The sequence below is a fragment of the Pipistrellus hanaki genome (assembly GCF_964339955.1).
Source record: "Pipistrellus hanaki genome assembly, chromosome: 3".
NCBI lineage: Eukaryota > Metazoa > Chordata > Mammalia > Chiroptera > Vespertilionidae > Pipistrellus > Pipistrellus hanaki.
This window is the reverse complement of record NC_140505.1, coordinates 146,490,141-146,510,423: the sequence shown is the minus strand read 5'-3', so window position 1 is coordinate 146,510,423 and position 20,283 is coordinate 146,490,141. Positions and strand designations below refer to the sequence as shown.

Sequence of the window (20,283 nt, the reverse complement as noted above, 5' to 3'; positions counted from 1 at the left end):
TTCACAATAGCTAAAACGTGGAAGCAAACCAAGTGTCTATTGATAGAGGAATGATGGATAAGCAGAATGTGACACATACATACAACTGACTTCATTCATCCTTAAACAAAGAAATTCAGCAGCATGGATGAACCTTAAGGATATTATGCTAGGTGAAAAACAAAACAAAAAACAGTCACAAAAAGATAAATACTGTGTGATTCCACTTTCATGAGGTGAATTTTGTCTCTTTCTTGATTATCAATTCTGTTCTATGCAAGGAAGTTTATCTAATAGCTCAGTTCCATAGGTGAAGTCCTTTGGTAAAATTTTACTAGGTTTCTTGGCCCTCACCTAGGTTCATAACATATAAAGGCATTATAATGGAGTGGTTAAAAAAGTAGGCTCTGGAGTCAGAAAAAAGTATAAAAAAAAAAAAGTCTGGGTTTGAATGTGAGTTTCACAAGGAACTACTCTGTGACCCTGGGAAGTTACACAACCTCTCTAAGTCTCAGTTTATTTATCTGTGAAATGGGGCTAGTAAGTTACCTCTGGGTCTTTTGGGAAGCTCACAGGCAAAATGCATATGTAATGATACAATGCATCATGCCTGACACCAGTAAGAGCCAGTGCATGTTATCATTACACTGATAGATGGTGGGAGGATTCACTCTTTCTCATTCTATTTGATGATGAGTTGACCACACCAGCATAAGTGGAAATTATATGCAGAGCACTGCTGTATAGATCATTACACAATATCAACAAAATGGAGAATTGCAATAGATTGTATAGAAAATAATCATTTCTGAATTAAATTTAGAAAATAGGCAAGAAGAAAAAAAATTATTACTTGAGTTTACACTATACACAAAGTGGGCCTATGTGAGCAAATGGCTTCTTAGAACAAAGATTAGATAAAGTCTTTCAAGACCTAGTTGTGCAAATTTAGTGAACATACCCCTTCATTTTGCAAATTTAGTTTTTCCATAACAGACCTGGAAATTCGGTATTCAAAAGAGATACTTTTTAAAATATATATATTCTTTATTGACTTCAAAAAGGAAGGGAGAGAGAGAGATGGAAACATCAGTGATGAAAGAGAGTCAATTGGCTACCTCCTGTACGCCCCCACTGGGGATTGAGCCTGCAACCTGGACATGTGCCTTGACCAAGAATAGAACCATGACCTCATAGGTCAAGGCTCAATCACTGAGCCATACTGGCTAAGCTTAAAAGAGATAATTTTTAAACAACATTAATATTTTCATTTGAAAGTCTTCCTTCTCAATTACTTTTTATTTACCTATTGGATGAAGGAAGCTTTATACACACATACACACAACACATTCATAGGTTTATGCTTATGTAAATGTGTTTGTGTGTTTTCTTCATTTGCTTACTTTTATTTTTTATTACAAAAAAAAAAAAAAAGAAAGAAAAGAAAAAAGAAAGAAACATGAAATGGCAAGAAACCTTGGTGAACATACCCCTTCATTTTGCATTAGGAAAGGGGATTTTAGGGTTCCAGGCCACCCTTCCTTTTACCTCTCTCATCTACTCTCATCCCACTCAGGCTTAAAGAGAATGGGAGGGTGCACTTGATTATAAAGTTTCTTGCAGAAGAAAGCATACAGAAGGAAAAAGCACAAGTCAATAAGCTATACACATATTTAAAACATGACTGGGATGGAAAACATATGTCCAAAGACTTGTACATGAATGTTCATAGCAACATTATTCATAACTAGAGGCCCAGTGCACAGATTCATGCACATTGAAAGGAAATTACTTAGAATGTGGCTGGCGGGGTGGGACTGGGTGAGATGGGCACAACACACCCTGGATCCAACCTCCCGTGGTCCCTCCCCCAGCCGACCACAAGGGGGCAAAGCCAGGGTTCGAAGGACGTCTGTGGAGTGAGTGGGGTCCCTCAGCCTGGCCTGCCAAAACCAGGAGTCCAACATCCCCCAAGGGGTCCCAGAGTGTGAGAGAGCATTCTGCAAAGTTGCTGTTGCTGGACAGCTCCTGCATTGAGCATCTTCCCCCTGGTGGTTGGTGCCTGTCATACCTACAGGCTGGTCAGTTGGTGGTTTAGCCTTTTATATATATAGATGGATAAAAAAGTTGGCACCACCAAATGTCCATCTCCTGATGAATAAATAAAATGTGGTGTATCCATGCAATGAAATATATTTATGCTTTCTATAAATGTAGATGTATTTATAATTAGTGTGTTCAACTCTGTTTTGTACTTAAAATACTCTGAGTTGTATGTTTTATAAGGGTGAATTGTATGTTATGTGGACTATATCTCAATAAAGCTGCTAAAAAGGATTTGGGGTGGGGGGAGCATGACTAGGTACCGATAAAACTATTATAGTTGTTTTACTACATCTATATATAATTTCACCACAGCAGAGTTATAGCATTTTCATAAATAACTTGAAGTTTGTTTTCATAAAGCCAACTTTTTCTGAAAACATCTTTTCTTTGGAAATCAGAGTTTCCCAGAAAAAGCAGGGAACATTAATAGCAAATTTGCTCAAACCCTCTTGCAGGATTATGGAAATATTTGCACTCTCTATTCACATTCAGCAGTTGAAGCTTCTGAGGCAATGTTTGTTTTCTGAACATTTAAAGCTTCCTGAAAAGGCAGAAGAATTCTTATTATTAAGAGTGATTCTAAAACAGCATGCTCATTTGACATGAAGAATTAAAGAGAATGACTAATGAAGTTCTAGCGAGGCCACTTCTAAATTCTACCACTGTTCTCTCCTTGCCCAATTTATTTAAGCAATGAATTTCTTCCAGAAATTGAGAAACCAGTAAGCAAAGATAAAGTCCATTCTAAAAACAAACTTGAGGGTTTTTTTTTTTTTAATTTCTTTTCCATTTGATCCCCTTTTAAGAATTAAAATGAACAATGCCATAGATATGCTAAAGTAAGGAATCAGATTGAAATAATATTACAGGCTTTATGTTATGCAATGTTTTTAATCTTATAGGTGCAACAACTGATATTTCAGGGCTAGGGGTCATTTCTCAATAGAAAAATTTCTACACAGAAAATAATACATTATGTAATCAGATCCAGAGCTTATTTGGATCATACACTTAATTGTACTAATTGATAAAAACAAATTCTAATCTATAAAGCAGATTAGAAATGGCCACACAAATCTCCCTACCTACCCTGTCAACCAGTATTATTATCAGTTATTATCAGAACTTATCTATAATATTTATTTAATAAATTAATCCACTACTGGCTCCCCTATGAACAGAGCTTTGAGACTAAAACAAAAATAAATTAAAAGAGAAGTAGAGACTCCATCCTTTGCAACCTCTTTAAAATCAAATAGATGTCTCTTTCCTGAGCCTAAACAGCTTTCTTTTCCGCTGATGTCAGCAAAGAATTTCATGCCCAGCAATGGCTGAGGGCTAGAGTGGAAGTGCAGGGCCAAAAAGTGGAAACAACCCACATGTCCATCAGCTGACAAATGGATGAACAGAATGTAGTATATCTGTACAGTGGAATGTTATACAGCCATAAAAAGGAATGGAGTACTGATGCATGCTACATGTATGAACCTTGAAAGAAACAAGTCACATTTACATGAAGTGTCTGACAGGAACTAGGGTAGTAGTTGCCTAGGGCTAGGGGGAGGAAGGAATGAGAAATGACTGCTAATGGACCTGAGGTTTCTTTTGGGGGTGATGAAAATATTCTAAAATCAGATAGTGGTGATGATTATATAACCTTATAAATATACTATGAGTCACTTACTTTTATACTTCAAAAGGACGAATTTTATAGTGGGTGAATTATATCTCAATTAAAAAAAAATACCAGACTCCTGGTAAAACGTTGTTCAGCTCTAGCAACTGGTTCATTGAGAAGAATGAATTGAGACCATGACTGGATGACCCAGAAAAGTGCCAGCTCAGACCGGGCAGAGGCTGCATGCATATAAAAGCCAGTGATGGGCAGTAGCTCCTATCTCATGTATTTGCCCAAGTCCATCTTCTCCTTGGTTTCTTTCAACCCACCTGTGCTGGTGAGTCTCCATTTGCCCCACCCTCAACCTCAGCCCACACTGTCTGTTCTTTTCCACCCTGTACTGTGTTCTGGAGGTTGACCTTCACCAATGCATCTCCTGGGTTCTCTTGCATTTTGGAGTCCAGTTGGGTTTGGCCAATAAAAGGCACAAGAAGTTCATTTGGAACACAAAAGTAAGGAGATTGGGATATTTATTCTTCTTGACTTCTTTTCCATCCCCTACTCCCATCCCTCACTTTCTTGTGATCCTGGCAATAGCTTCATTGCTCTACACCCCTAGCTCCTGTCAGAAAATCCCCTCTTTCATATCTCCCTTTCCTCCCCCTCTTCCACTGTTGTCCAGATGACGATAGGCTCCAATGTTCTTCCTTTTACCTTTCCAGACCAAGTGGTGACAATGGCCTCCTGTATTGCTTGTCCTAGATGCTTCCTCTTCCCTTGTTAGTTTCTTTAATCCTGTCCACGTCTATTTCTTGTTGAAATAATGACTGATATCCTACACCTTTCCCTGTGTATCTCCCTCATTTCTAACACTGAAGCTTCCTGGTGGGACTTTCAGTGACCACTTCTGAACTCCTTCCTTATTCTCTAGGGATAACCACATTGATGGCTGGGAAGTGAGAAAGGATTGCATAAGTATAACTCATTTCCTTCTATTTTATTCATTAAATCTTACTGAGAGATGGCAACTACTGGGGCAGTGCAAGGCTTCCCCCCCTGTACAGAGTTTTAAAGGGAGACAGAAAGGAGCTTAGTGGGCAGCCTGGCTATGCACAAATGGAATTTTAAGGGACAACCAGGTACCCAAGTCGCACTGACATATTTAGGACTTTAGTTATTGTTATTTCTAACCCCTGTAGTATTTATGAGTGAGGGGTTGTGTTATGAAATCTATCTGGCTTCATTTTTTCCAAAAACAAAGTAATCATAAGAAAGGTAAGATAGTCTATGGTCAAGGCCCGCCTGACAGGAAATTAAAATTATTTCATTACAAAAAATACAGATACTTTAAGATCAAAAGTTTAAAATGAGTTGATGCTTTGTCTTAACCCAGTCAGCCCCAAACTAATTAAAAAAACTTTTTGGTAGGCAAAACCAGATTTGTTAACCCATTGCTGAGTGGGAGACTATACACTAGAGAAATTGTGGGGCATCTCTTTTCACCAAAGAGAAAAATAGAATTAGGGTAGAATTTCTGGGGAAAAGCAGATTTGAGGTGAAATTTAGATAAATCAGTGTTTGAATGGGCTCTAAGGCCATATAAAGTGGTGAATGTGACATCCAAACTGAAAAGTAGAACCAGGCTCTTGTTTACTTAGAAAAAAGCAAGTGAATCTGTGGCCAGTTTCCCAGTGGTTAGAGCACTGGTCCTCGGACTGAAGGGTCATGGATTCCATTCCTGGTCTAGGACACATACCTCAGTTGCAGGTTCAATTCCTGGTAAGGCAAGTGTGGGAGGCAACCAGCTGATGTGACACCAATGTTTCTCTCTTTCTCCCTTTCCTCCCCCTCTTCCACTCTCTCTCTAAAGATCAATGGAAAAAATATCCTCAGGTGAGAAATAAAAAATAAAAAAAAAGGAAGTGGAGACTGATGTGGAATGCTGTGCGCAGAAACCCCTTACCTGAAGCTTTGCACCTGGCTGCTGATCCAGATTGCTTCTCTGTCACAGCAACTTAGACCTCCCCCCAGGCAACAGTGGGTTGTTTCATTCTTATTGACTCATTTTAAACAGTAGTTTAAATCAAATTGCTTAAATTTATGATAGTCTCTGATTTTAGAGAGCAGTTTCTCCGTGAGTAGAAAGCAATAGCCGCCCCAGGAAGGGGGTTGTTATGACACTTTACAGCTGCAGTGTGTCCTTGGGGGAAAGAGTGTTTCCGGTTAACTTTGCAGCTGGCTTTCTCTGTATCTTTTATTCCAATCTGATGAGTGGGGGGACAGATTTACACAGTCCAAGCGATTTTTACTTTCTCATTACCTTGATAAACTTCACTGAACATGTAGCATGAGCAAGAAATAAACTTGTCTAAGATTGAACTGCTGATATTCTGGGGGTTTTAAGCTGTGTGTGTGTGTGTGTGTGTGTGTGTGTGTGTGTGTGTGTGTGTGTGTGTTTGACAGAACATAACCTAGGCCAGTTGTCGGTAAACTCATTAGTCAGCAAAGCCAAATATCAACAGTACCACGATTGAAATTTCTTTTGAGAGCCAAATTTTTTAAACTTAAACTTCTTCTAATGTCATTTCTTCAAAATAGACTTGTCCAGGCTGTGGTATTTTGTGGAAGAGCCACACCTAAGGGGCCAAAGACTGGCATGTGCCTTGCAAGCCGCAGTTTGCCAACCATTGACGGAGCTATCCTGGATGCATAGAAATTTTTGTTTTAATTAAATTCTCATAAAATGAGGTACTGACTTAGGGGCTGGTAGCAGGTGGCAGACAATGGTTATTGCTGGAGGATGGAAGGATGTACAGCATATTATGCAGTGGTAAAAGAGTAAAATTGGCGTCTGATCATTTGGAAGGTACATCAAGTTCCTAATATTTTATAGTCTTAGAATAAGAGTTTGGAAAATGGAATATTTGTAGCCTGTGTTGTTTGCTGATTACTGTTTAGCAAGGTATTATAAGAAATAGATGAGCTCAGAAAAAAAATGGCCATTCTATGAGTAGGAAGTGGGCTAGGAACTAGAGAGTGTCCAAAGTTTGGGAAGTGGTTGTAAAAAGTAACCATTTCTGAGCCTCAAACAATAAAAAGTGGCAGTGAAAAAGTAGCCCTGTGGCAAGGGTCAAATCAAGGCAAAGCCGTTGGACATATTGTAAAACTCTTTGTATGTGTTAAGGTGGCACCTGCTATATCTTTTTTTTCTTTTTTTTTTTTTGAGAAAGACGAGAGAGAGAGAGAGAGAGAGAGAGAGAGAGAATAAAGAAATGTAAAAAAATCAGGAAGCTTGATTAAAAAGAAATAAAAACATGTCCATTCAAAAACGTGTAAACAAATGTTTATGGCAGCATTAGTCATAATAGCCAAAATGTGGAAACAACCCAAATGTCATTGAATAAATAAAATATAGTATATTCATACAATAGAATATCATTTGTCAATAAAAAGAAATTAAGTACAGATATCTGCTCCAACATGGATAAACCTCAAAAAAGCCAGTGACAAAGGACCTAATATTGTATGATTCAATTTATATGAAATGTCCATAATAGGCAAATCCACAGAGGCAGAAAGCAGAATTTTGTATTTGCTTATTGGTGGGTTGGGGTGGGAGAAGATGGGGTGGTTGGGTGGGGTGAGTAGGGAGTAACTGTTAATGGGTATGAAGCTTTTTTTAGGATGATAAAAATGTTCCATAATTAGTGGTGATGGCTGTACAACTATGCGAATATACTAAAAACCATTGCACTGTATACTTTAAATTGTATATTAATTGTGTGAAATATTAATGACATATCAAAGAATAAACTTAGATTTTAAAAAAAAGAGTATGTCCAGAAAAGGAAACTGTGGGTATGACTACTTCACAGAGATCAGATGAGTATATTACTAATTTTTTTAAAAGAGAATTAAACTGTTAAAAGGACCACTAGCTTAGAAAAAGAAAAAACTGACTTCTCAGGATTTAAAACAACCTTTGGCCCCAACGTTCTATGAGTAGGAAGTGGGGTAGGAAAATTTCTTAATCTCTAAGGATGATGTATTCATTAATTCCCACTTTGGGTGAGGCTCAGGAGGATATCAGAAATAGAAGACTCCTACAAAGAGTTCATTCCAGGGCTATGGAGACAAGTGGCTTAAGGAGTCCCTTCAAGGGCACAGACTGGGAGGCTAATTAAAGGACTTATCCCAACCCAGGTGGGAAGCCCTCTTCAGGTTGACCTAGCTAAATTTTAGACCCAGACTTCCACATGTAACACTCTCCTGACCCCCGGTGTATAATAAGTATATTGAGAGCTGATAACTTACCTTTGTGAGTATATGGGACTTTAGTATATAGTATATATTTAGTATTTAGCAAGAAGAATCCCATCTAGTCCTAAGGTAGACATAATGGAGCACCACGCCCAATGAAGAGACCACACACATCTGCCAGAAGTCCGAGACTTTAAGTTGGATGTTGTCCGTGAGACTTTGGCTTGTCTCCCTTAGAATGAGTGCATTCTGTCTGAAATACATAATAAAATCAAATGCCTTAGATAAGCAAACTGCATGCGGCCATTTGTGCCCTATATTATTAAGTAGATATCAGTAATTAAGCCATTTCCAGGAGAAGTGCTTTCATTTTGTCTCACCACAATTATCTAAGTTTTCCTCTAGGCTGAACCAGTAAAGAGAAGGTCATTCATATACATAAAAGACCCTCACTGGCTTTTAATGTTTGTTCATGGTTCTGCCCTGTGCTACTTGTGCCTTTGGGTAACCCAGCAAGTCTCTTTTCCATTTTCTCCAATGTCTGTAGAACTAATCTGTACATTGTAATTTTTTGGAAGTGGAAAGAATAAACAAAGTATCAATTTAGTTGCTTTATCATTTAGTTCTGGAAGTGAATTAATTCCATTTAATAAAAGTTTATAGAGCATATAATATGGGCTGCTACTGAGACCTTCCTGGGCCTGGTCAGGGCATGTGCGGGAGGCAACCAATTGATGTTTCTCTGTATCTCTCCCCCTTCTTTCCATTCTCTCTAAAAATCAATGGAAAAACATCCTCGGGTGAGGATTAACAATAAATAAATAAATAAATAAATAAATAATAGAAAGACCTTCCTAAATATGAATATATGCTTACCAGCCTCCTCTAAAAATAAAAACTTTTGATGATTTTCTAAGTATTTCAGCCAGATGTGTTTTATTAGAAGTACAGAATTTTGCATTTTGGAATTCAGTTATAAAAGTATTTGTAGCCCTAACTGGTTTGGCTCAGTGGATAGTGCATCATCCTGCGGACTAAAGGGTCCCAGGTTCGATTCCAGTCAAGGGCACGTACCTTGGTTGCGGGCACATTCCCAATAGGGGGTGTGTGAGAGGTGGCTGATTGATTTCTAGCCCTCTCCCTTCCTCTCTGTAAAAAATCAATAAAATATATATTTTTTTAAGTATTTGTAAAGTTTAGTGTGTTTGGGTTGCTTTGAGAACACATTAGATTATCAACTCAAACACCTTTGTGAGAAACCTCTCCAGACCCTCCCGCTGAGTTAGTACCCTTCTTTCACCTACACTTAGAACATGATGCTTCCCTCCAAAGCAGTTTCTGTCACACTGTAGTAATTGATGGTCCACTTACTTACCTATTTTCCTCACCGGAGTGTGAGTTCTTTAAGCACTCCATGTCTTTATATTCCCAGCTCCTGCAAAAAATAAGTAATCAATAAATAATAAAGGTAGCAAAGATAACTTACTGAAGACTCACCATGCATCAGTGCTACGTTAACAGCTGTACACATGCTATCTCATTAATTTGATAATCATGTGTGGGTCTTAACACAGATATTAGTTGAAGGAGTCCCCCAGGTCTTGTAGGCTTCAGGGGTCTCCCTATCGCTTAGCATGCAAATCAAAGTAGTTTAACATGAAAGTGAAACATGCCATCTGTGTCTGGGTACGTTCCAAGCATGTGTGGGAACTGCATATCTCCCTTAGAAACCTGAGACCTCTCTACTCTGCCTGGGGAATCCCCACCCCTGAACTGGCCCACACCTTCCCCTTGCCCTCAAACCCTGTAACGCTTTTGATAGTAAGAAAATGAGACAGAATAGTAAGAAGCTAGGGAAATTCCCTGACAAGTGGAATAAGGAAACGGAGGCAAAATAATTAAGCAAGTTGAGCAATTTACAGCTAACTAATGAATGACAAGTTTTTATCTTCCCCGACCAAGGCACAAATGGTTCCCACATTCCGGACCATCCTGAGGCAGACCAGCCTCGGTGCTGGTCCCTCTTCCATTATGTTCTTGAAAAGTGAAACTACCCAGAAAACAACCCTTATCCCTTCACACACTCATTTTGATGGATCAACATATCAAAGGACACACCTGAAAAGTTAATGAATGTTTTGTTAAGACCCTCCCCAAAACCTCCCTTAAAATTACCACCAACTAAAGAAAGATAAAAAGGGTCAAGACAGCCAAAGCTGGTTTGGCTCAGTGGTAGAGCATCGGTCTGTGGACTGAAAGGTCCCGGGTTCGATTCCAGCCAAGGGCATGTACGTTGGTTGTGGGCACATCCCCAGTAGGGGGTGTGCAAGAGGCAGCTGGTCGATGTTTCTAGCTCTCTATTTCTCTCCCTTCCTCTCTGTAAAAAATCAATAAAATATATTAAAAAAAAAAAAAAAAAAAGGGTCAAGACAAAAGACCCCATGTTTACGCTCCCTAGAGCATGCCCATGCCCTTCTCTCCTAGATGTGTATCTCTGCTCTCTTTTTCCTAGATGTGTATCTCTGCTCTCTTTTTCCTAAAATCCAAGGGCCCCCACAAGACTTGCAACCAGGAGAGCAATGGGAAGCAGCAGCTTATTCTGGGCTGATCCCCTGAACCTCTCTGAGGCCCCCCCTTTTTTCTCTGATTTTCTAGTCCCTCCTTGGCTCCCTTCTGTCACTGTGACTTTTACTTCTTGGTGGGTTCATGCAGCCCAGTGTGGCCCACTCTTTTCCTATTACTAGAGGCCCGGTGCATGAAAATTCATACACTGGAAGGGGGAGTCCCTCAGCCTGGCCTGCCCCCTCTCACAGTCTGGGAGCCCACAGGAATGGGAGGCAATTCGGTGATCAGGGGAAGGCGACAACCTCATCACACCTCTGCTGTTGCCACTGCCGGTAGAACAAGCCTCAGCCGGCCCTGGTTACCTGAGCCTTGGGCAACCCTGGGCAGCCACCATCAAAGCTTGCCTATGCCTCAGGCCGGCCCTGGATGACTGGGGGTGCTGAGGGCAGGTCCAGCCACACCATGCTGTTCTCCCCTTCTCCCTCTTCCCCCCAAGTGGGCTGAAAGGACTGTGGAACTCTGGCAGGGCTGGGGGCCTGGTCACCAGCATCTTATGGCTATGGGTGCCACCATCTTTGTGATGACATAACAGTCAATTTGCATATTCCCTTTTTGTTAGATAGGTTATTCCTAAGAGAATTACTGTCCCCAGCTTTAAGAAACACACTTTCAAAGTTACCGGTACTTGGACTCCTAATATGAAATGCTTCCTGAACGGAGTCAAGAATCCACACACTACCTGGCGGCTTGAGGCAGACCCTCACTGGGCCCACTCCCTGTCCGGTAACTCTTTCCGGTAACTCTAATCCCACAGAAATGGGAGAAGGAATCAGTAGGCATTCAATTTTTCTTCTCCATTCCTTGGCCAAGAAATAAACTTTCTGACTTGCTTTTTCAAATACTGTCCCATCTTACTGATAGCGGTGACACCAGGCAGAACTATTGTAGGTGGCAGGAATGGCACCAGGTGTTAGGCTGGTGTAGTCAGACCAAACCTGGGTTCAGTAACCTCTCGGGACTTGATTTCTGGCAAGGAAAGAATCAGAGCCAGACCCAACCTGTAAGAGAACCTGTGTTTATAAAATCACAGAGGCAGTTATAGAGGTAAAGGAAGGGCCCTTGGAGCTTGGGAGGGAGGAAGCTAAAGGTTAATTCTCCTGGGGGAAGGTGGATGATGGGAAGGGGAATGGGAAAGGCTCAGGGGTGCTCCCAGGAGGGAGAGCTCCCGGGTCCTGGTCCTCCTCTTAAAGGTTTTAGGGTGAAGATTTTAGGGGAGGTCCCAGCGGGAAAATCTCAATAGAATATTCAGTGGCTTTCCAGGTGTGTCCCTTCAGGTTTGTAGTCTCCACTGATTGATGGGTCTGCGAAAGGGGGTCCTTATCCAGTGAAGCTGATCCTGAAGTCAGCTTTGTGTCACTTGTCTGGTTTTGTTGCTTTCCTGGGCCTGGAGCTGAAATACAACAGAGGCCTCAAAGTTATCTCTAGAGAGGAACAGAAAGATCAGGGACATGCTAGGGTAGGAAAGGTCACCCTGGGGGCAAGGTCCCACCCTACAATTGTTCTTTGCTAGGCACCTGGGGCTTCCCACCCTGGGGACCTTCTGTACCTGGCCCACTGTCCTTGTTTTGCTCATGTCTGTCTAACTGCCCACCACAGAACGACCACGATTTGGGGTCTTTGTCCTGCAAGGGTTGGTGACATAACAATCGCCTACAGTATTCAGTACAGTGACATGCCATGCAGGTTTGCATTCTAAAAGCTATAGGTGAACAGATGTTGTCAACCCAAAATACGTCTATTTGACATAAGGATTATTTTAGGCTGGCGAATTTTAAGAAACAACAGACTTGGAAGAAGATCTGAAAACCAAGCAGAAGTTACCTTTGTGAGAGACATTTGCATTTGTAAAGGGGAACCTCCATTCATAAGGTGTCTTCCTGGCTGTACCAGAAGGAGGCCGGGAGGGGGCAACTTTATCTCTAGAAACTCCTATCAGTGCAGAAGACAGCAACTTAAGTCTGCATAGCAACCTTACCTGGGCTTTTCTTGGTAACCTCCCATAACTGTCCCCCCCACCCCAACATCTTTTTTTGTCTTTAATGAAGATGGTATTTAGAGTGGTGGCTTCAGCCTTTGTGGTGAGTTATTCAGTCGCTCTCATATATACTGGAGATACACATCTTATTAAACTTGTGGGTTTTTTGTTTTGTTTTTTAATCTTGTTAATCTGTCTTTTATTACAGGGATGTCTTGGCCAAGAGTCCAGAAAGGTAGAAGGAAAATTATTTGTCCTCCCTGCAGAGCAATAAGCTCTACCATATAGCTTAGGTGTGTAGTGGGCAATACCACCTAGGTTTGTACAAGTGCACTCTGTGATGTTCACAGAAAGATGAAACTGCCTCACCATGCATTTCTCAGGAGATATCCCAGGTTGCCTGGCATGTGACTGTAACTGCAAACCAGAACCTGAATCCATCTCTGCACAACTACAAGGTCATGCTTTTCTCCCTCCAACCAGGAGAAGAGCTTTCTTTTCTTTTTTTCTTTTTTAAAAAATATATTTTATTGATTTTTTTACAGAGAGGAAAGGAGAGAGATAGAAAGCTAGAAACGTTGATGAGAGAGGAACATTGACCAGCTGCCTCTTGCGCACCCGCATGTACATGCCCTTGACCGGAATCGAACCCGAGACCTTTCAGTCTGCAGACCGACGCTCTACCACTGAGCCAAACTGGCTTCGGCCAGGAGAAGAGCTTTCCATAAACAGTGTGGCATAGTAACAACTGGTGTGGAGCAATTACTGGTAACTGTTGATTATTAATTCCTTTTCAGAAAATATTGTAGTAAAGCCTGTGATAGCCTTTAAGTGTAATACTGTTTGCTTGTGTTACTGGAAAGGGACTGGACCCAGAGCTGGTCTGCCTAGGGTAGAACTGGTCTCTGTGTGTGGGTGTGTGTGTACACGCGTGTGTGTGTTCTTGACTTTGTGCAGGAAAGTTTTCACAGTACCAGGCCATGTGATGTTGAGAGCACATTTATTAAAACTGGGGACAGTGAAATATTATAAAAGGAAAGGTCTAATTAGAAGCAAAAGGAGAGCTCAGGCTGAGTTGCTTTGGCTCATTGGAAAGTGAGAGAAAAGGAGGCCTCAGAACAGGATGGAGGGTTGGGGGGTAGGCCAGGAGGAGCTGCCATGGCCTATTGCTCCCCTAATTACAAGTCTCATGGGGATCCTTGGAGTTCCGGAGATGCTCCTCCGAGAGGGAAGAAAGGCGTGGGCAGGCTCCCCGGAGGAGAGCGCACCCTAGGTCCTTTGTCTTGAGGGTTTTAAAGGCTGAGTTTAGGGGAGGTCTTAGGGGAAGATCTTAATCGAATATTCATCAGCCTTATGCTGGTTCACCAAAAAGAGATTAATTAATTCCCTTAATTTCATCCATCCTTGGGTGTGGTTGGCACAAATGGTACTAATTGGATGTCTGCTATCTATTTCCCTGATTAGAGTGGTTTAAGCTATTTACCTTCTGGTTGGAGAGAAGTGTAAACCATTTACTCTTAAATGTCCTTGTTACGGAAGATAAGATTTTACTATTTACTACCGGTAGATGGCTGTAAACTGCTTAGCCAATTAGCTATCTCAGTTTCCCTATTCCACTTGTCCTGGCTTATTGGCCCGTCTCATGAGTGTGTGTGTGTGTGTGTGTGTGTGTGTGTGTGTGTTTTAAGAAGAAAGTGCAATTCACTAGTCTCTCCCCCACAAGAAAGAAGGAATGTTCTCTGGTTTGTTTAATTGCCTCCAATACAGGTGGTAAGTGCTAAATGTTTCTTTTTGGGACAATTTATGAGGGGAAAATGTTTTCAAATTTATGAGGTTCTCATGCATTTTGAAAAGAGATTTTTATACTCCACATATTTCCTTCTTTGGTTCTTTCTATTCAGGGATTGGCTTTAAAATACAGTCCCTCTATCTGGAGCAGCAGGGTTGGCGAACCACGAGTTCCAGGTCTCTGGAGACTGTCAGTCTCTTTCAAGAGGAAATACAAAGAAAACAAAAGGAAATAAAAAAAGAAATATAGCTTATTTTTGGCTTGGAACACAACATGATTCCAAGATAGGCTACAGTAGATTGGAGATAATGAAGAAAATCCATCATTTACCAAAACTTTTGGGTGCTTTTTCTTCCAGAAAAATAAACAGCTGGCTGCTGGAATTGCATCCTTGAAACAGGCATCTTAATATTATTTGGTTCCTTTTATTGCCTACTGACCAGATACCTCACTTTAAAAAACTATATTGATGTGTGATTTTGCCAAATTTTCAGAAAGAATGTATGTAACTGGAAGTTTAAAAATATACATTTAGGCCAAGACCTGTTTGGCTCAATGGATAGAGCGTTGGCTTGGGGACTGAAGGGTCCCGGGTTCGATTCCGGTCAAGGGCATGTACCTTGGTTGCGGGCATATCCCCAGTAGGGCGTGTGCAGGAGGCAGCTGATCGATGACTCTCTCTCATTGATGTTTCTAACTCTCTATCTCTCTCCCTTCCTCTCTGTACAAAATCAATAAAATATATTTAAAAATATATATATATATATACATTTAGGACATTGGAATAATTTCCCAAATTCCCTGGGATACATGATTCAGAGGATTGACTTACAATCACTTGTTCTTTTAAAAGTAAAGACCTCCAGCCTGGCCGGCGTGGCTCAGTGGTTGAGCATTGACCTAGGAACCAGGAAGTCCCAGTTTGATTCCTGTTCAGGGCATATGCCCAGGTTTCAGCCTTGATCCCCAGTAGGGTGCATATAGGAGACTGCCAATCAATGATTCTCTCTTATCATTTACATTTCTATCTCTCCCTCCCTCTCCCTTCCTCTCTGAAATAAAAACTATATATATATTTTAAAAATAATAATCCAAGTAAAGACCTCCAGAACCAGATTTAACCAAAGGTCATTCTTTTTTTTAAGGTTTACTCCTATTTATTTATAAACAGTACACTTTCTTTCAGTGGAAACTGAAGGCAATTTTTGAAATATAGTGGCAACCATACTTTGGTAAAAACTGCTGTTTGAATTTTAACCCTTCTAGCTTGGCCCCTGCATCTGATTAAAACACAGGGTACTTACCTCAGCTTCCAGGTGAAGACCTGGAGGCTAAGGCAATTTTCCCTTGCCTGGGACCAGGACCACAGGAGATTGATTCCCACTGACTCAGTAGCTTCAGGGATAGAAACTACAGATAACCTTTAGAGTCTAACCGCTGAGCTCTGCTTCTGTGTTACCGCTATTGCAAGATAGGGCCACATTCCAATGTCCAGCAGGATGTGAGTGGGAACCGACCCTGCGGGCTGTCCCCAGTCTTTAGAATTTAGTCTTTAGGATTTAGAATTTAGAACAAAGGAAAATTCCTGTGGTTTAAACCTTTAAAAGGGACTCCCTACCCCTGAAACGGTGCAGTCATTTGGAGTCCACCTGCGTGTGGTGCTCTTGTGGCTGTCCTGGCCAGTCAATAAATCCTTGCCTGCTTTTTTAAATTAATTAATCAGCCTCCGGTGGTCTTATTTTGAACCCAGGGTTCGACCCCATAACATTTTCAGCAATGACTTCATTGTTGATGAAGGGACAGGAAATGAATTTTTCAATATGAGTGTGTATTTACCCACTCTATCTTAGAGATACCCAGAAGGACTTGATTATCTCCTTACCAATACATTCACATGCAAGGAGACTTTACTTCTATGTGAACTGAGTGCCAATCTTGAGGTTTTTTGGTTGTACTGGCCCACAGGTGATTGGGTCAGAGACAGGGGGCCACGGGCACACTGTCCTGTCAATAGAGGGAGAAAGAGGCTGTTCCCAGAAAATGGTGGCTCGGGATGCTGGTTAACTTGGGGTCTTAATCTCCTGGAAGAATTCAAACGATGATGCAGGGGGCCCTAGTTTAAGGCAGCATGGTGGGCCATGGTGGGGAGCTGAGGCAGGTGGAGAGAGGTTGTGGGGATTAGCTCTTCAGCGCTAGACCTCACCCCTCACTATTTTAACCGCAAAGCTTTGTTTCTATCTTCTTTACAGACTGTGCTCTAGGGGCAGATATTTTTAACATAATCAAATGAAAAAGCTGAACTTTCCAGAACTCTTTTCAGGGCAAGTACTGGAAGTAGTAAGAAAGAATACTAAGATTAAGTCCTTTTTGGGAGAGTGGGAGTAGAAGTGAGATCCTCAAAAGCAACAATGAAGTGAAAATAAATGGCCAGTAAAATGCCACCTCAAGAAAGTGAGACCTGATGACTTGACTACATTTTTTACTTAAGAAGGACAGGCAGATGTGAGGACAGAGTTGAACTAAATCATGAAGATAGGGGATAGGCTGTGTAGGGTATGGAAGGGGGGACAGTGGGACTCTAGTTCACCGCACAGCCAAATGAGAGTTTATGAAGTTGAACCTTGTGGGATGTGCAGTATAAAAAAATTATCTTTGCTATTTAACCCTCCCAACCTCCACACCCAAGACAATATTTAGTAAAATGTGCTCAATACAGTAATGCTTTAAGGACTTTAGTCATGAATAGATTCTTCCTGGTGAAAGCATGGTATTTGTTGTATTTCTTTCTTTATATATATATATTTTTTTTAATTGATTTTTTTACAGAGATGAAGAGAGAGGGATAGAGAGTTAGAAACATCGATGAGAGAGAATCATCGATCAACTGCCTCTTGCACACCCCCTACTGGGGATGTGCCCGCAACCAAGGTACATGCCCTTGACCGGAATCAACCTGGGACCTCTCAGTCCGCAGGCAGATGCTCTATCCACTGAGACAAACCGGTTTCGGCTGTTGTATTTCTTTTGTAAGGTTTACAAACTGATGATGTAAAGTAAAACAGAAACATTACATGTTTCACCAGAATGGCTCTCAAGACTCAATAGCAGGTAATAAGTGCTGCTAAAATTTATTACAGCCAAAGAGACGGAGCACAAAGGAAAAAGACATGCAACGATGGAGTCCAGAGAGGTCCAGCAAGCCTCCTTCTGGAGGCTTCCACAAAGGTATGTTCTTTTTTTCTAGCAGTGGACTACAGGGACCCGTGCGGAATGTCTGCCCAGGGAAGGCCAAATGAGGTGTAAGGTCCAAAGCTTTTAGTGGAGTCGGTCACGTAGACACATTCTGCTTTGCAGCTAGCCTTGGCAACCAAAACAAAGGACCCAGACAATGAAACCAGGTACACATCATTAATCTTGGCGTTTGTGTAAGGCAAGCTCCAAAGCCAGCCTCGCACGGTCCGTTGCTTCAGATGTGTATAACAAAACCATCAGTCACGAACATGAAAAGCATTCTGAAGGCCACATTCCCAGGAATGTGTCAAGCTTCCCTCATGGTTCCCTTGCAGACAGAAGTAGTAAGCCACCGGACTTGCCGTGTCAGTGTTTGTCCTCACTCTATGTGGAGGACACCAAATCTGGGGCTAGGATTAGAAAAAGGATTTCACAACTATAAAATCACGTACATGCATGGTATAGGCTAAGGATGGCTTCTGCCACCTGGAGGCAGATCAGAAGCTGGGCAAGAAAGCCTCTCTCTTGTAGGTAATAGGCCTCTGGTGCTAATATAAGTCAGTGCTAAGATCATGGTATTTGTTGTATTTCTTTTGTAAACGTTTAGTAAATTCTTGATTAAAATGTTGAGCCTCATCTCAACTATGTTATAGGAAATGCAGGGCACATTTATTCACTCAACAAATGACATTGAGGATTTATGTACTCTCTGCTAGACACTGTTATGACTGTTGGGGATAAATTAGTGAAAAGACAGATGCCTGCTCTTGCAAAGCTTACAACTCTGGTGAGGGCAAGGGGGAACAGAAAAAACAGTGATTTGAGGAAGCTATAATCCACTGACTTGGGGCAACATCATGAAAGAAGACTGGTGTTCTACCTGGATGTCTAGAAAAGGGAAATCCAAAAGTAATTGAATGTATTGTTATCTCTAGGCTATTTCATTAGGCCTTGTTGTGTGTGTGCCTTCATAACTGAGGTGACCAACTACCCGAGATTGGTTGGATTTACGGGTTTCCCAGGATGCATTTCCAGTGCTAAAACTGCAATAGCTGGGGACACAATTTTTTATTGTTGTTAATCCTCACCTGATGACATTTCCATTGATTTTTAGAGAGAGTAAAAGAGAGGGAGGGAGGCGGAGGAGAGAGACACATCCATTGGTTACCTCCCACATGCCCAACTGGGGCTGGAACTCAAACCCAACACCCAAGTACTTGCCCTTGATTAGGAATCAAACCCATGACTCTAACCACTTAGCTACACTGGCCAAGGCTGATGACCAAATTTGCAGCCCATGACTATTTCACTCCTCCTCTGAGAACTCTTCTCTCAACCACTGGGGAAGGTCCTAGCAGCCATGTCCACCTGGCTATATAGAAAATCAGCATCTGCCCTGGCCAATTGTTCAGTGGTTAGAGCATCAGCCCAAGGACTGGAGGGTCTCAGGTTTGATTCCTGGACAAGGACACGTACCTTGGTTGTCGGTTCCCTCGGCACAAGTGGGAGGCAACCAATCGATATATCTATCTCAAGTCAATGTTTCTCTCTGTCCCCCTCTTCCTTCCCTTTCACATTCTTTCTAGAAATCAATGGAGAACGTAATCTCAGGTGAGAATTAAAAAGTAATTAATTAATTAACTAATTAATAATCAACACTCATTATTAGCCAATATTTATTTTGAGAAGTTGGCTGAGGAAATTGCTCAGAATCGAACTGTATAGTTCTCTAATGAAGTTTCTAGAACACATCTAGTGTTTGATCTTTTGGAAGCCTGTTTAACTTTTCTCAGAAGTACCCCAATCTCCTAAGAAGTTCTCTCCATCTGCCACCACTTTTGCATTAACTAATTTAAATGGATTTTCTTTATTTTGTTACCAGAAATTTAAGTAAGCCAATTTTCTTTTCTTTTTTTTAATATATTTTATTGATTTTTTTTTTGACCCCCTCCCTCCCTCCCACACATCCCCTTCCTCCCTAGAGTTTTGTGTCCATTGGTTGTACTTATATGCATGTATACAAGTCCTTCGGTTGATTTATTATCTCCTCCAGATCTTCCTCCCCTCCCCGCTGTAATTTGACAGTCTACTTGTTGATATACTGTTTCTATTTCTATCTTATGGTTCATCAGTTTATAATGTTCTTTATTATCCACAAATGAGTGAGGTCATGTGGTGTTTCTCTTTCATTGATTGTAAGTAAGCCAATTTTCCAGGTAAGAGTATTTCCAGTCAAGACAAACAGCTCTGGTTTAGTTAGAAATCTTTCCAGATCATTCCTCAGGCTTACTGAAATTTCTTGGGTATAGCTGGCTGCCTGGCTATAGAACTGTGTTTTGATCTTCTCAGTGGACTTACCCATTAAATGTATTTCTATGTTTAGATTAATAAACTGGCCTTCTGGTTCATTTTGGTATCATTTTAAAAAAATGGTTTAATTGAAAGTGTACAGATTCTATTAAAACCCAAGTCTGGCCCAGCCAGTGTGGCTCAATTGGTTGGGCTAGCACCATTCACCAAGAGTCACCAGTTCAATTCCCAGGCAGGTTGTGGGCTGGATCCCCAGGAAGGGGAGTACAGGAAACAGCCAATCAATGGTGCTTCTCTCATTGATTTTTCTCTCTATCTCACCCTTTCTCTCTCTAAAAATAAAAAACATATTAAAAATAAAATTAAGAAGAATAAAAGTCTGATACATAA

The 20,283-nt window shown here is 41.1% G+C and overlaps 1 long non-coding RNA gene across 1 annotated transcript in view; it reads left to right on the top strand.

The window, feature by feature from the left end:
* Nucleotides 1-20,283, top strand: part of LOC311618919 — a 422,988-nt gene that overhangs the window by 24,348 nt on the left and 378,357 nt on the right. The gene's annotated exons all lie outside the window — the stretch shown is intronic.